Source organism: Scyliorhinus torazame, chromosome 8 (assembly GCF_047496885.1).
Source record: "Scyliorhinus torazame isolate Kashiwa2021f chromosome 8, sScyTor2.1, whole genome shotgun sequence".
NCBI lineage: Eukaryota > Metazoa > Chordata > Chondrichthyes > Carcharhiniformes > Scyliorhinidae > Scyliorhinus > Scyliorhinus torazame.
In genome coordinates, this window is record NC_092714.1 from 200,150,106 (window position 1) to 200,166,312 (window position 16,207).

Here is a 16,207-nt window from a genome sequence, read left to right on the forward strand (position 1 = left end):
ACACGACATGGTACCGGTGGTCTACTTTATCTAAGTGGTTTACCTCGAGTGGTTCCATGACGACCAGCAAGTGCCTTCCAGCGGCATGGAGAAGATCCAGGCCCCTCCACAGCTCCGGATCTCCAGCAATCTCAGCGCCAACTGGCGGATCTTCAAGCAAAGATTCCTTCTCTACATTGAGGCCTCAGGCCTCGAGGATGCGTCCGATGCCAGAAAATTTGCGCTGCTCCTATCAACTGCGGGGGACCAAGCCATCCAGATTTTTAACTCGTTTACTTTTACCGATGGCGAGGACAAGACCAAATTCAAGACCAACTCGCTTACTTTTACCGATGGCGAGGACAAGACCAAATTCAAGACCGTTTTAGCGAAGTTCGATAGTCACTGTGAAGTCGAAACAAACGAGAGCTTTGAGCGCTATGTTTTCCAGCAACGCCTTCAGGGTAAGGATGAACCTTTCCAATCCTTTCTAACTCATCTCTGTATATTAGCGCAGTCCTGCAATTATGGTGACACCGCTGATTCCATCATCAGGGATCAGGGGCGCGATTCTCCGACCCCCCCACTGGGTCGGAGAATCGCCGGGGGCTGGCGTGAATCCCGCCCCTGCCGTGTCCCGAATTCTCCGCCACCAGAGATTCGGCGGGGGTGGGAATCGCGCCGCGCCAGTCGGCGGGAATCGCGCCGGTCGGCAGGCCCACCCCCGGCGATTCTCCGGCCCGCGATGGGCCGAAGTCCCGCCACTGTCATCCTTCGCCCGCCGGCGTGAATTAAACCTCCTTTTGAACGGTGGGACAAGGCAGCGCGGGCAGGCTCCGGGGTCCTGGAGGGGTGGCGCGGGGTGATCTGGCCCCGGGGGATGCCCACATGGTGGCCTGGCTCGCAATGGGGCCCACCGATCCACGGGCGGGCCTGTGCCGTGGGGGCACTCTTTTTCTTCTGCCTTCAGCATGGTCTTCACTATGGCAGAGGCGGAAGAGACCCCCTCCCCTGAGCATGCGCGGGGATGCCGTGAGCGGCCGCTGAGGCTACCACGCATGCGTCGCCCGGCGAAGACCTTTTGGCGCCGGCTAGCATGGCGCCAAAGGCCTTTCCCGCCAGCCGGCAGAGCGGAAACCACTCCGGCGCGGGCCTTGCCCCTCAAGGTGTGGGCTTGGCCCCGAAAGGTTCGGAGACTTCCGCACCTTTGGGGCAGCCCGACGCCGGAGTGGTCCCCGCCACTCCATTACGCCAGAACCCCCCGCCCCGCCGGTAGGGGAGAATCCCACCCTAGATCGTTTTTGGGGTGCACTTCGATTCTTTACGGGTGCAAGTCCTCAAAATTAAACACATGACCCTGCCAGTCGCAATCGTGACGTGTAAAGTACATGAACAGGCGAGAAATCGGTACTCCCGTTTCAAATTGGCAGAACATGAACAACTTGCCTCCCACGAGGCACAGAGTGTACAGGTCATCGCCTGGATGCAGCACCTCAGTATCGATGAAGGCGGCCATTTCACGCACTTTTCTCTGGGCCCCACGCATGCGCAACACGAACGGGAGAACGAAGTGGCCGAAGACCAACCTGCGCAGGTGCGAACGTTGGCTGACCGCACAGGGCATCGCAACGACTCACGGAGCGTAACGACGCCAACATCATGACATGCCCGAACTGCGGCACCGCCCACTTAAAGCGGCAATGCCCTGCAAAAGGCAGGCGATGTTTAAATTGTGGGAAGCCTGGACATTATGCAGCCTTGTGCAGGTCTGCACCACCGGTCAAGGGCCAGCGATCCCATTTCCAACGCAAGTGCGTTCGATGTGTACAGCAAGGTTTACTGGATTCTGATCCTGGTAGCACTACGGATCCAGAGGACGACTGCCTGGAGTCCCCATATCGTGTGGGCATCACCACTACATGTGAGTATGCCTCCTCAAATTCAGCAAGTCACATATCTATTATATCCACCTAAAATGGCTGATTCCCGATTAGGATGGTCAAACACCGATCTAAAATGGCGAACGAAAGAGGCTGATGGGAAAATCAGCCAACAGGACTCAACCGGACAGCTGCAGGTAAAACAGTGTATTCGGCTCTGGGGAAGTCAGCCCAGACCGATACCTGCAGCCATCAACATCACAACAACCCAGCTGTCTGCATAATAAGCAGCCATCCCCGGGAACAATTGCTACACATTAGCAACATAAAGCCAGTCCAGACCTGTCGGCGCCAGCAGGGGCTGACACAAAGGAAGGTAAACGACCACCCCCCCCCGATCAAGGAATCGCCCCATTATTGGAGCATATCGAACCAAGTGATTGGGACCAAGTCCAATCACCTGGAAACAGGTACAAGGTCCACCCCGAGAGGCGGGAAGCCCCTGGGGACTATAAAAATAGGGGCCCAGTTCAGATCGACCCTTCTCTTCCTGCTTGCAACCTTCGAGACCCCTCGACAAAGAAAACAGTAAGTCTTACTCCAGCGATCGCTACCAGATAGGCGCTTCTGACTATCGACCCGTACCAGCTTTGAATCCCGCAGGCCAGAACCAATTCGAAATACCATTCGTTTCCCTGACCTGGTGGGCCATTTCCAAAGTTAAGTATTGGCCTTTAGTGGTAGGTAGTAGTCTAGAAGTAGGATTATTGTATAAGTATTAATTGCTGTATATAGTAAATGAGCGGTGATTTAACTCTTACTAAGCAGTGTGTTGCATTATTAATCATTACTTGGACTTGAACCACGTGGCGGTATCAGAAAGATACCTGGCGACTCATGAGCAAAGGTGACAGAATTAGAATAAAGTAAACTAAGGCTAAAACGAGCAACATTTTGGCGACATCCTGACGGGACCCGATCTAGAAGTGGAAAACCACTCCGGGAGAACCCAAGAAATTTGAATTTGAATCCAATTGGAAACAAAATATCACAAGTGTTAAAGCAGTTCTGATTAATAATTCATAATTCAGAAGTGTGTGTATGCATGCGTAACTAACAGGGCTATAAGGTAAAACTGATAGATTTTTGTTGCGTCAAAACTGTCGGAAGTCTGTATTTTCGGAAATTAGTGCAAGCCGTACCCGCATCTACGACACCACCTTAGCCCCCTGTTCCAAATTTAAACGAAGCAAGCGGATAGGAGAGATGGCCATGCAGGCAATGCAACGCCTCATGAACCCCGAGGAATTTGCGGTCGCAGCGACCAGCAGCAGTAGAGTGGGACAGTGTCCCATTTGGGAAGAGTAAATCCGGAAATACCTCAAGGGCAAAGGATGGCCCATGTGGAATGATTTCTGCGATAATGAAGAATCAAGTCCCGAAAGTATAGGGCATTCTTGGTGGGAGAACATGAGTGAGATCCATAAAAAGAACTAAGCAAAAGCTCGCAAGCCGATGGCAATTGTGTCCTGTCTGGCACAATTGCGAGGCACAGAGGAGGTCGTCAAGACACTCCGCAAAGAAGTAGAGGGCTTACATCATATGAGTAAAGTCGATGTATGCGAGGTTGAGAAAGAGAATCTGGAATTAAGGAGGAAATTAGCAGCAAAGGACGAAGAGGTGGCTGACGCCAAACGGGGTCACCAGTCTTGTCTGGCACATTTGAGTAGTTTCCAGTCCCAGTATGAGAAGCCTTACCAGGACACGCAGCGTGCAGTCCTGGTGAGGAAAGAAACAGAGAAGCAGGTGGAGACGCTACAGAAACAATGTAGTGATCTCAAGGCAGACTTGAGAGTGCTCCACGTTGCAATCACAGAACAAAGACAGAGCACCATAGACCATGCAAAGTGCCGGAAGCAAATTGCAGACCTGCAGTCACTGCTTTCTGTCCAGAAGGGATTTCAAGAAACCTTTGGGGAAAAGTTAGACCAAGAAGACGGCCCTGATTGGGAAGAATTACAGGAAACAGCGCAGAGATATGTTCAGGAAACATGTGCGCAGGGAAAGCCCCAAAGGAGAAAAGCACCCCCATCCCTCACACAGCAGGTAGTTCAGGCCCCAATGAACCCTGTAACAACCCAACGCACAGCCCTGGTAGACGAGGCGGAATTTCTATATTCCACCCCCCTCACCGTGACCCAATTACGGGACGTGTGCGAGAAGATCACACCGTTCCTCCCCAGCTCAGACCCCCACCATTTCTTTGCCACAGTTAGACGTCAGGCGCACATGTACGTCCTGGATGAGAGAGAGCATGTAAAGCTCATGGTTCTAAGTTTGGATCCATCGGTAGCAGCAGCCCTTCCCGACCCACAGAACGTAGGAGGAGGCACCCTTGTATAAATGCATCCCGCGATCCTGGATGCGATCGGGTATAACCGGGGTGACCCCGTAGATGGCCTAAGTGTAGGCAGAAGAAGTCTGAGCTCCCCACAGCGTTTGCAGGACGCCTGTGGATTCACTTCGCAGACGTCTTTGGAGACGTAGACCGTGCCGATTTGTCCCCAGACAATATGGCCAAATGGACCCGCACCCTTATCTCCCATGCCACAGAGGCAGGACAGAATGCCTGCAGTAGTTATGATCCCTCGGAGGAGGCTCATAACGAGAAGTGGGTGGTTAAAAGATTGTCCCGTGTTTGGGAGCAGTCTGTTCACAATAAACCCGCCGCTAAAACCACTGAGGAAAAGCAAGCCGCCGCAGACATGCAGGCAGTAAGAAGCGCTCCTCACAACCCCGCCTGGGTAAATGAGGGAAAGAACAGCAAACCACCCAAATCACAAGAATGTTACAACTGCGGACAGTTGGGGCATTTTGCAAAAGAGTGCAATGGCCCCAAAAAGCCACAGAGAGCCCAACAAACAGGCGCTCTGATTAAGAAAAAGGCAGAGCCCATCCATAGCGTTAGCGCCCGTTCGGATCAGACGGACTTGACCGAAACAGACTGACGGTGTATGGGCTCCCCCAATTGGGTCTGCGCTACCCTTTGAGATAGGTCAAGACGACCCGTAGTCGCAGCGAAAATTCGGGGACAGCCTACGGTAGCACGGTAGCATTGTGGATAGCACAATTGCTTCACAGCTCCAGGGTCCCAGGTTCGATTCCGGCTTGGGTCACTGTCTGTGTGGAGTCTGCACATCCTTCCCGTGTGTGCGTGGGTTTCCTCCGGGTGCTCCGGTTTCCTCCCACAGTCCAAAGATGTGCGGGTTAGGTGGATTGGCCATGATAAATTGCCCTTAATGTCCAAAATTGGCCTTAGTGCTGGCCTTAGTGTTGGGTGGGGTTACGGGGTTATGGGGATAGGGTGGAGGTGTGGACCTTGGGTAGGGTGCTCTTTCCAAGAGCCGGTGCAGACTCGATGGGCCGAATGGCCTCCTTCTGCACTGTAAATTCTATGATCTATGATCTGTGATCTATTGAGTTTCTTTGGGACATAGGAGGGTCCCGCGCCACCATAAATTCCTCCACCCTTTTTCAGGACACGTGGCCCACTACAACCACTATCACCCTTAGCGGCTTTACAGGCCACTCACAGCAGGGACACATCACAGCCCCTGTACCCATTCAAATTGGTAACATAACCACAAAACACCCCGTAGTTTTAGTAGACCTGCCCCACACAGCAGAACACATCCTGGGGATTGATTTTATGAATTCCCACCACCTATCCTTCGATCCAGTCAACCAATGTGTCTGGAAGATGGCGAAATCCGCTAGAGCCCCTGCAACGCTCAACATAGGGGACTATATGAACAAAATTAGCGCAGTAGGCGAGTTTTGGTTCAACCCCACCATGCTTAGCACGGACAAGCAGGTTAGGGCAGTCCTGCAAAAGAACAGGGCAGCATTCGCGACCCACAAGCACAACTGTGGACGGATGACTGGCTCCGTACTAGTAACAGGACCAGACCCTAGACCCCCAAAACAGTACGGATTCCCCCTAGGAGCAGAGGGAGAAATCCTAAAAGTTATAGAGAGCTTATTAGAGCAGGGCGTACTAAGATCGGTAGCCTCTACTAATAATGCCCCGATTTGGCCAGTAAGAAAGTCCAACGGATCATGGCACCTGACCATTGATTATCGGGAACACAATAAAGTCACCCCCGCAGCAGCCCCCACCATAGCAACAAGTCCCGAGACCATGCTCAAACAGGGACTCAATTCCCGCTATTTCACGGTTTGGACATCAGTAATGGATTCTGGTCCATTCCATTGGCAAAGGCGTGCCAGTACAAATTTGCCTTCACCTTTAAAGCACAACAGTACACGTGGACATGTCTGCCACAAGGCTTCCACATCTCCCCCTCCATTTTCCACCGACCGCTGGCAAATGGACTAGCCAAATTTTCTCGCCCCGAATGTCTGGTACAGTATGTAGATGATCTACTACTGCAGACAGACACTAAGGAAGAGCACATTGAGCTTCTGTCCGAACTCCTGGAATTGTTACATTCCATTGGCTGTAAAGTCAACCCCAAAAAGGCCCAGATATTGGAAGAAAAAGTGGTATATTTGGGTACAATTATCACGCATGGTAAATGCGAAATCGAGCATAAAAGAATTGACTCGATCGCTAAATTGCCCCTTCCCCAGAACGTTTCAGCCCTCCGGTCGTTTTTAGGACTGGTTGGCTACTGCCGAAACCACATTGACGGTTTCGCCAGCAAGGCAGTGCCCCTCTCAGACCTCTTAAAGAAAGGAGCCCCCTGGGAGTGGCATGTGGAATCATTAAAACAGGCGCTCATAGCCACCCCCGCACTACAAGTTCCAGACCCGCTTTACCCTGAGGTAGCGATCACAGACCGCACCCTTTCAGCCGTGCTCCTGCAGGAACGGCACAACCAGTTAAGACCCATAGCTTATGCTTCCTGACTTTTAGATGCTGTGGAGCAGGGATTTTCAGCCTGTGAGAGGCACCTGCTCACAGTTTTCTGGGCAGTCCAGTACTTTTCATACATTACCGGACTGAACCCCATCACCATTCTGACCGAACACACCCCCACCCAACTTTTACTGGACGGACGACTTAAGGACGGTACCGTCAGCCAAATACGCGCAGCTAGGTGGACCCTTCTCTTGCAAGGACGGGACATCACAGTAAAACGGACAAAGACTCACACATACTTAGCGGACAATTTGCAGTACCCCGGAACCCCCAATGAATGTGAGATCATCTCTCCACACCATAACACAGGGCCCTTAATAGCAAAAACACCCCCCAGAAAGATAGGAATTCATCTCAGAGCCCCCCGCACACGGACACGTGTGAACCCATTAAGATTTATATGTGGATGGATCTTCCACAGTCTTAGATGGGCAACGCATAACAGGTTGCGGGATTTATGTTGAGGACGCGCCCTTGAGGGGATAGCATTAAAACTCCCTGGGCACTTAGGCGCGCAGACAGCAGAGCTTGCGGCCATCGTGTACATAGTAGACAACCCAGATTCCTTCCCCAGCCCAGCAGACATATACTCGGACAGCCTCTATGTCTGTCACAGCCTTACAGAATTTATGCCCCTGTGGGAAACAAGAGGATTTGTTTCCACGGACGGGAAAAACCTCCCCTCAGCCCCATTACTCCGCCATATTTTAGATAAAGCCCAGAACAGGACTTTTGGCATCATAAGAGTCCGCAGCCACCATCGTTCCTCCCCCGCTGGAAATGTGAAAGCCGACGCACTGGCTAAGGCAGGTTCCAGGCATGGGTATTTTTGGAAACCCCCCGAAAGCGCGCCAGTGAGTACGCCAGTGAGTGCAGTTCAGGTCACGCAGACTAGGTTCGAGAATCTAGTAGAGGCCCAGAAGCAGGATAGCGCTCTCACTGAGATTGTGAAAGGGAAGTTTCCCGCCTCCTATGAGAGGTTCAGAAATACACTAACCACACATGACGGTGTGGTGTTAAAGGACACCCTTTATGTAGTTCCTGAGCAGGATAGGAACCAATTGATTTGTTTATTCCATGATGGTCATGGACACCAGGGAATCGATCCCACTACAGCCCACCTCAAACAGCTTTGTTGGTGGTCAAATCTCAAGGGAGATGTCAGTCATTACATTGAGAATTGCCTTCTCTGTGCGCAGAACAACCTGGATAGATATGCCAAAAAGGCCCAACTCAGCCACACCCGACCCGTTAACGGTCCCTGGACTAACCTCAAGATTGATTTTATAGGTCCATTGCCCCCTTGCAGGAATGGCTATAAATATGTTCTGGTGGTCATAGACACTTTTACAAAGTGGGTGGAAGCATTTCCAGCCGCACCAACACCGCGAAAACCACAGCCAAGATCCTAACCCACCACATCTTTACAAGATGGGGGCTCCCCCGCAGTATTGAATCGGACCAAGGTTCTCACTTTACGGGACGGGTCATGCAGAACGTCCTCACGATATTTGGCATCACCCAAAAACTCCACATTGCGTACCACCCACAGTCGAGTGGCATAGTGGAGCGCATGAATCGGACCCTAAAAACCACCCTCAGAAAAATGGTCCAGCAGAACAAGACCACTTGGGACTCAGTCCTCCCTTTTGCGCTGATGTTTTTGCGTAACACTGTTTCCACCTCCACAGGTTACACCCCACACACACTCACATGACCGGATGCCCCATGAAAGGGACAGAATACTTGTTAGGTTTAGACCTGACCAGCCCCGAAGCAACGGCCCTCACCCACGAGAAAGCTGTGGAGCAATTAGTTGCTAATGTCGAAACAGCTCAGTTAGCAGCCACAGTTAAATTGAAACAAAAAAGAAACAGAGCAAGGCCTGTTTCGATGAGGCAGTGCATGCAACGGAGTATGAGATAGGACAGCAAGTGATGCTGTCTGTATATAACCCCAGCACATTCCTGTCTCCAAAATACTCGGGTCCGTACTCCATTGCGGAGAAAGTAAGCCCATCAGTATACAAAATAAAATACCCAAATGGTAAGACTGCGTGGTTTCATCTAAACCAGTTGAAGGTTTATGGAGCACAGTCAAACCACACACACCACATCATGCTTGACGCAGCAGACCACACCCCGCCCACAGCCAACGTAACCAGACCAACCCCCACCACGTCCAGCCCAGACACGGACTCGACCTCGACTCCACCCCCAAAATATACACTCCACCCCAGAACGCCCACAGACTGCAGCAGCAAAAACTGCGACTGTGACTCAGACGATGGCCACAGCACGCCTCCCTACAATCCCCATGCAACCGGACCCACACCCAGCGACTCTGACTACGATCCCAGTGATCCCTTCCTGATCACTTTTCTAAATAAATCCCACCACCGACCACCGAACCACACGGACGACCCCGACTTTGTCCCCACACAACTCGACACAACCCATTGGCACCGTGACAACTCCTACAGACTTGTCCGCAACGACGAAAGCAACCCCAACTCACACCAAGCAGCCCTTTCAGCCCTAATTCACTCCAGAGATTGGCACCCGGGAGAAGGGGACGACCTCAAGTCTGACTCCCAAGCCGCCAACCCCTTTACGACCATGTTCGCAACAGAGAACTGAGGTGTCCACATGATGTTTAAAGGAAACGCTTGGGAGAAGTGTTGTCCTTCCTGATGGAACCTGCAGGATATTTTATGTTGTTCGTATGTTTATTTAAGTGTTGTTCGTCCGACAGGAGAATTTTTTTTCCAGCCGCTTGTTCAGCGGTACCAACTTATCTGCAGATACCTGGTCAACAGACCAGACGCTTGTTCAGCGGAACTAGCTTGTCTACAGACACTTCAGCTAATACCGGTTCGGGTATCAGACGCCCGATCGTAACTGCTCTTCTGGTTTAAGGATAGAATCACTATAGCAGCCCCACCACAATGACTAAATTTTTGCCCGTTCTTGTCGGTTGCTCAGGCAGTGGAGAAACGGCGTGAGACCCGCCCCTGCCTGGGGACCCCCCCATTGGTCAAACACGCTCGGGTAGGGGAGATACGGCATTGGTAGCCGTCCTACCCGGGGACTCCATCCAAATCTTACCCGTCGTGACCCGTACGCACCTCATTTGACATTTTTCATTTCAAAAAGTTTTTATTTGTTTAGGCGACCTTTGGGTTGCTGCCATCTGCTATTTACATCCTGGAACATTCGGATGGTAAATCAGCACTGGTCCGTCATTGGGAAGTGTGCCGTGTCCTAAAATTTGTTTTTGAAAAGAAATAAGGGAGTCCACATAGTGACCAATTATAAGGGAATAATTGGCCCCAAAGGACAGACACACTAGCATACCGGATATTGACCCAAGATAGTTACAGATACTATGCTTGTTTTTCCAGGACCGGAGAAAATACAAGAGAACACACAGAAAGAAAAGGAAAGAGGACAGCCATGAGGACCCCCTCCGTCGTGCTCAACATGATTTTTGTGGACATTTGGTTGCGCGGGAACGCGGACCCCATTACTTCAAACCTCCCCGCCATTAATGTTTCACTGCCCCACAGCACCCAGAGCCCAGTCACCAGCGACACTGCATCATCCATGTGTGCCAGGTTCATAACCTGGTACTCCCTGTCCGACGTGATCGAAGCACTGTTGGCGTTGGCGATACTCTGCTGTGTAGTGCAGACTATGCGTCTCCGTGAATGGAGAAGGACAGCGTACCGCGCTCGAACCCCGGTATATCGGATCAGATCCCCTATATTCGGTTACGACCAGACCCCTGACCCCGCGATCTATAATAAAAACAATAAAGAGCATTCACTTGCGTTATTACTGTGAATAAAGAAATGTACAAATTTTTAATGAAAAACACTGTATGATCCTGAGCTTGACTGCCAAGCCAGGAAAGACTATGAAATGTTGTGATTGTTTGTTGTATGTTTAGGAAGATAGGATAATGCAATGTTTAGCTAGTATAGTGTAATAAGGATAAATTTAGAGGTTCCAAGTTTGTTATTTTGTAATGCATGACCCTGTCTGACATAGCGCCCTTAGAATTGTTAGGTTAAATTTTTTGTGCATAGCTAGGGTCAGAGCAGAGGCCATGTAGGAGGTGTCCCCCCCCCTGGTCAGGGAATGGAAAGAACAAAATTGATGTGATCCTTCACGCTTCGCGTTAGGATCACAAGGAGGAGTTGTAGCCACCTAAAATGGCTGATTCCCGATTAGAATGGTCAAACCCCGATCTAAAATGGCGAACGAAAGAGGCTGATGGGAAAATCAGCCAACAGGATTCAAACGGACAGCTGCAGGTAAAACAGTGTATTCGGCTCTGGGGAAGTCAGCCCAGACTGATACCTGCAGCCATCAACATCACAACAACCCAGCCATCTGCATATTAAGCAGCCATCCCCGGGAACAATTGCTACACATTAGCAACATAAAGCCGGTCCAGACCTGTCGGCGCCAGCAGGGGCTGACACAAAGGAAGGTAAACGACCACCCCCCCCCGATCAAGGAATCGCCCCATTATTGGAGCATATTGAACCAAGTGATTGGGACCAAGTCCAATCACTTGGAACCAGGTACGAGGTCCGCCCCGAGAGGCGGAAAGCCCCTGAGGACTATAAAAATAGGGGCCAAGTTCAGATCAACCCTTCTCTTCCTGCTCGCAACCTTCGAGACCCTTCGACAAAGGAAACAGTAAGTCTTACTCCAGCGATCGCTACCAGATAGGCGCTTCTGACTACCAACTTGTACCAGCCTTTGAATCCCGCAGGCCAGAACCAATTCGAAATACCATTCGTTTCCCTGACCTGGTGGGCCATTTCCAAAGTTAAGTATTGGCCTTTAGTGGTAGGTAGTAGTCTAGAAGTAGGATTATTGTATATGTATTAATTGCTGTATATAATAAATGAGCAGTGATTTAACTCTTACTAAGCGGTGTGTTGCATTATTAATCATTACTTGGACTTGAACCACGTGGTGGCATCAGAAAGATACCTGGCGACTCATGAGCAAAGGTGACAGAATTAGAATAAAGTAAACTAAGTCTAAAACGAGCAACACTATCCTCAATGTGGATTCTGCAGATGAATAGGGTGCTGTCATACACGTAAATCAATGCAGCATCCAGTTCAAGCTGGACACTGATGCTTCTGCCAATCTCATCTCTGAAGCTGATTTTGACCGCATTAAAAAGCAAACCAAAATTCTTCCGCCAGCCTGCCAGCTCCTCAATTATAGTGGCAATGCCATAACTGCACTAGGATCTTGTCAATTATTTGTCTCCAACAAGACCATAAATGCCACATTGCGATTCGAAATCGTCAAGCCTGATAAGGCATCCCTTCTTGGTGCCCATGCATGCAAGCTACTCAACCTCATACAGCGAGTCCATGCCATGTCCTCTTCCAATGTGGATCTTCAGGCTGACATTGATGACATCCTTGCGCAATACCCGGATGTGTTTAGTGGAATGGGTACTCTGCCATACTGCTACAAGATCTTACTCCATTACTCCTGTAATCCATGCACCACGCCGGATGCCGGCTCCTCTGAAGGAACGTTTAAAGGCACAGCTACAGGAGCTCCAAGACTAGGGCATTATATCCAAAGTGACGGAACCGACTGACTGGGTCAGCTCGATGGTCTGTGTGAAGAAGCCCTCAGGAGTTGCGGATACGCATAGATCCCAAAGATCTTTCCCGGAACATAATGCGGGAACACTACTCGATCCCGAAGCGGGAGGAACTGACCAGTGAGATGGCACATGCCAAATTCTTCACAAAGCTAGATGCATTGCGTGGTTTCTGGCAGATACAACTGGACGAGTCCAGCAGGAAGCTCTGCATGTTTAACACTCCATTTGGCAGGTACTGTTATAACCGTATGCCGTTCGGCATTGTTTCAGCCTCTGAAATCTTCCACAGGATCATGGAGCAGATGATGGAGGGCATTGAGGGTATGCGTGTCTACGTAGATGATGTAATCATAGGGTCCACGACTCCCGAGGAACACATATCTCGTCTCAAACAACTCTTTCGACGTGTCCACGCAAACGGCCTCAAGCTGAACAAGGCCAAGTGCTCCTTTGGCATGTCATCCATCAAGTTCTTGGGCGACCAAATATCCCAGCAGGGTGTGTGACCAGCTTCGGACAAAGTCAAGGCTATTAACGCCATGAAGACCCCGGAAGACAAAAAGGCTACGCTTCCTCGGTATGGTGAACTTCTTGGGAAAATTCATTCCCAACCTGGCCTCATACACCACGGCTCTCAGGCATCTGGTGAAGAAGTCCACTGCATTCCAGTGGCTACCCACACATCAAGCAGAATGGCTCGAGCTAAAGGCAAAGCTCACCACTGCTGCGGTACTAGCGTTTTTTGACCGGGACAGGGAAACAAAAATCTCCATGGATGCAAGCCAGGACGGCATTGGTGCGGTGCTCCTCCAGAAGGATGACTCCTCGTCCTGGGCCCCGGTTGCTTATGCGTCAAGGCCATGACTCCTACTGAACAGAGGTATGCCCAGATAGAAAAAGAGTGCCTGGGCCTCCTAACCGGCATTGTAAAGTTCCATGACTACATCTACGGTCTACCAACCTTCACAGTGGAGACTGACCACAGACCCTTGATCCTATCATTCTTAAGGACTTGAATGACATGACGCCCAGGCTTCAGCGCATTCTCCTTCAACTCCGAAGGTACGATTTTGAGTTAGTATACACACCAGGCAAGGAGCTGATAATTGCGGATTCCCTAACCCCCTCCATCACCTCGCCCTGTGAAGCAGAGGTGCAACTGTGTGCCAGCAACTTCCTGGCCTCAGATGTAAGAGTGATCAACATTCGTGAAGGGACTGCCAAGGACCCTCTTTTGCAGCGTGTAATGCATCACCACGCAAATGGCTGGCATAAAGGGCCAGTTCTTTAATGTAAAGGACGACCTGATAGTCGTTGAGGGGATTCTCCTCAAGCTAGATCGGATTATTATTCCTCGCAGCCTGCAGAGCTTAGTGCTCAAACAAATCCACGAGGGACACCTCGGTGTCGAAAAGTGTAGGCGCAGGGCCCGGCAGGCTGTCTATTGGCCTGGAATCAGCCAGGACATATCCGACATGGCCCTCAATTGTGCGACCTGCCAACATTTCCAGCTCAGGCAAAAGAAACACTCCAGCAACACAAGATCATGACCTCTCCGTGGTCCAAGGTGGGAATCGACCTTTTTCACGCCAATGGGCATGACTCTGTGCTCATCATAGATTACTTCTCAAATTACCCGGAAGTTGTGAAACTGTCAGACCTCACATCGCAGGCAGTCATAATGGCCTGCAAGGAGACATTTGCCAGTCATGGTATTCCACTCACTGTCATGAGTGACAATGGTCCCTGTGAACACAGCCAAGAGTGGTCCAATTTTGCCAAGTCGTACCAATTCAAACACATTACTTCAAGCCCACACTACCCGCAGTCCAACGGGAAGGTCGGGAAAGGGGTACATATAGTGAAGCAACTGCTCTGCAAGGCTGCGGACTCTGCTTCTGACTTCAACCTTGCGCTGCTGGTGCACAGGGCAACCCCTCTGTCCACCGGTATGCCTCTGGCTCAACTCTTCATGAATAGAGACCTGCGGACGACTGTTCCGGCCATACACTTACCAGACCTGGATCACCTCCCAGTGCTGCAAAAGTTGCAGCAACTCAGGAACCAGCAAAAGCTGACATACGATCTCATGCTACTGATTTGCCTGTGCTATCTCCGGAAGATGCTATTCGGATCAAGCTACCTGATGGAGGCTGGTCAGCTCCAGCTGTTGTTGTTCCAACAGGCTACTCCCAGATCGTTTGTGGTGCGTATGGCTGATGGTTCCATTGTCAGGCGCAACAGAAGGGCACTCACTGCGCAAGCTTGCCTGCCCACCACCAAATCTTACTTTTCAGATGTTGTTATGCCTCTTCCGGACACCTCGCATCACGAGGCCACCAATCTGGCTGCAGTCCCACCTGTCAAGGCACCGTCGTCCCCACCTCCACCTCTCAGGCGGTTGACAAGGATCCAACGCCAGCCCCAGACTTATAGACATTTATCTTGTAAATTTTGTACTGCATCTGCACGCTACACGTGTGATATGTTTGACAAAATTTAACTACATCTTTATGTAGTCCAGGCCAATAAAAATGTTTCTGGATTTTAGCATGAGTTTTCCTTATTCCCAAATGACCTCCCACTGGTACCTCATGTGCAACTCGCAACACACCCTATCTATACCCTACCGGCAATACTACTTGATGAAGTTCTGCCCACTTTTCATCCGTCTGCATATGTAAATGTCTCCATTTTCTCATCAAGACATCACTTTAGTGGTAATAACACTCTGGTATACACTCAGATTCCTTTTCCGTATGTGCTTTCTGATACATCCGTTTTATTTCTAGCTCTTTCTGTTATAACTCTGCCAATTTTCCTGAACTAAAAATATCCACCTCATCCTCCACCCTGTTCTTGGTCTTTTTCAACCATCTGATCAAAAATCGTTTCTGATAATTGCACTTCAACTTCATCTTCACTCTTTGATTTCTCCTCTTGTCTTAACCTGTGACTGTGCGACCTTGTTACTACACAATCCGAAAAAATCCCAGGATATTCTTCCTTCAACACTTCAGTTGTCTGAATTTCCACTGGCTTGTCAACCACAGTAGGCATCACTCCCAATTGCAATCCAGCTATATCATTACCCAAGATAAACTGTATTCCTGGACATTGTAGTTTCTTTATTACTCCTCCTACTACTTCACCACTCTTCACGGGAATTTCCAACCTTACCTTATATAATGGAACACTACTCCTCTCACCCTGAATTCCATATATTACCGCCTTTTCTGGCAACATTCTTCCCAATCTACATAACTCCTCATCTCTTATCATTAAAGATTGACTAGCTCCCGTATCTCTTAAAATTGTGACTTCTTTACCTGCTGTTCCTGATACACATGAGTAAACTTTACCCACACAAGTAAATTCTTTAAAGATATCAGGCACCTTCTTATCAAGCACCTCTTGATCAGGCTGCACAATCTTTTGCACCTCCTTCAATTCACTTGGGCTTTCCTTTCACACTTTAACAAACCCCACTGTCTTACCATATCAGCCTTCCCAGTGCTTTTCTTCAACCACCAACACTGTGACTTTACATGGCCTAGTTTATTACAGTGAAAACATTTGACATTTTTCATTTCTTTTCCACCCTCCTGGATTTCTTTTTTAATCTGAGGTACACTCTCCTTATTATCTCCTATCAGATCACCTTTACCTTTACCACTTGAGTATTTCTTATGTCCCCAGTTCCTGTCCCTCACAGGCTGAAACTGATGTCGGAAAACAAGCTTTGATTTATTAA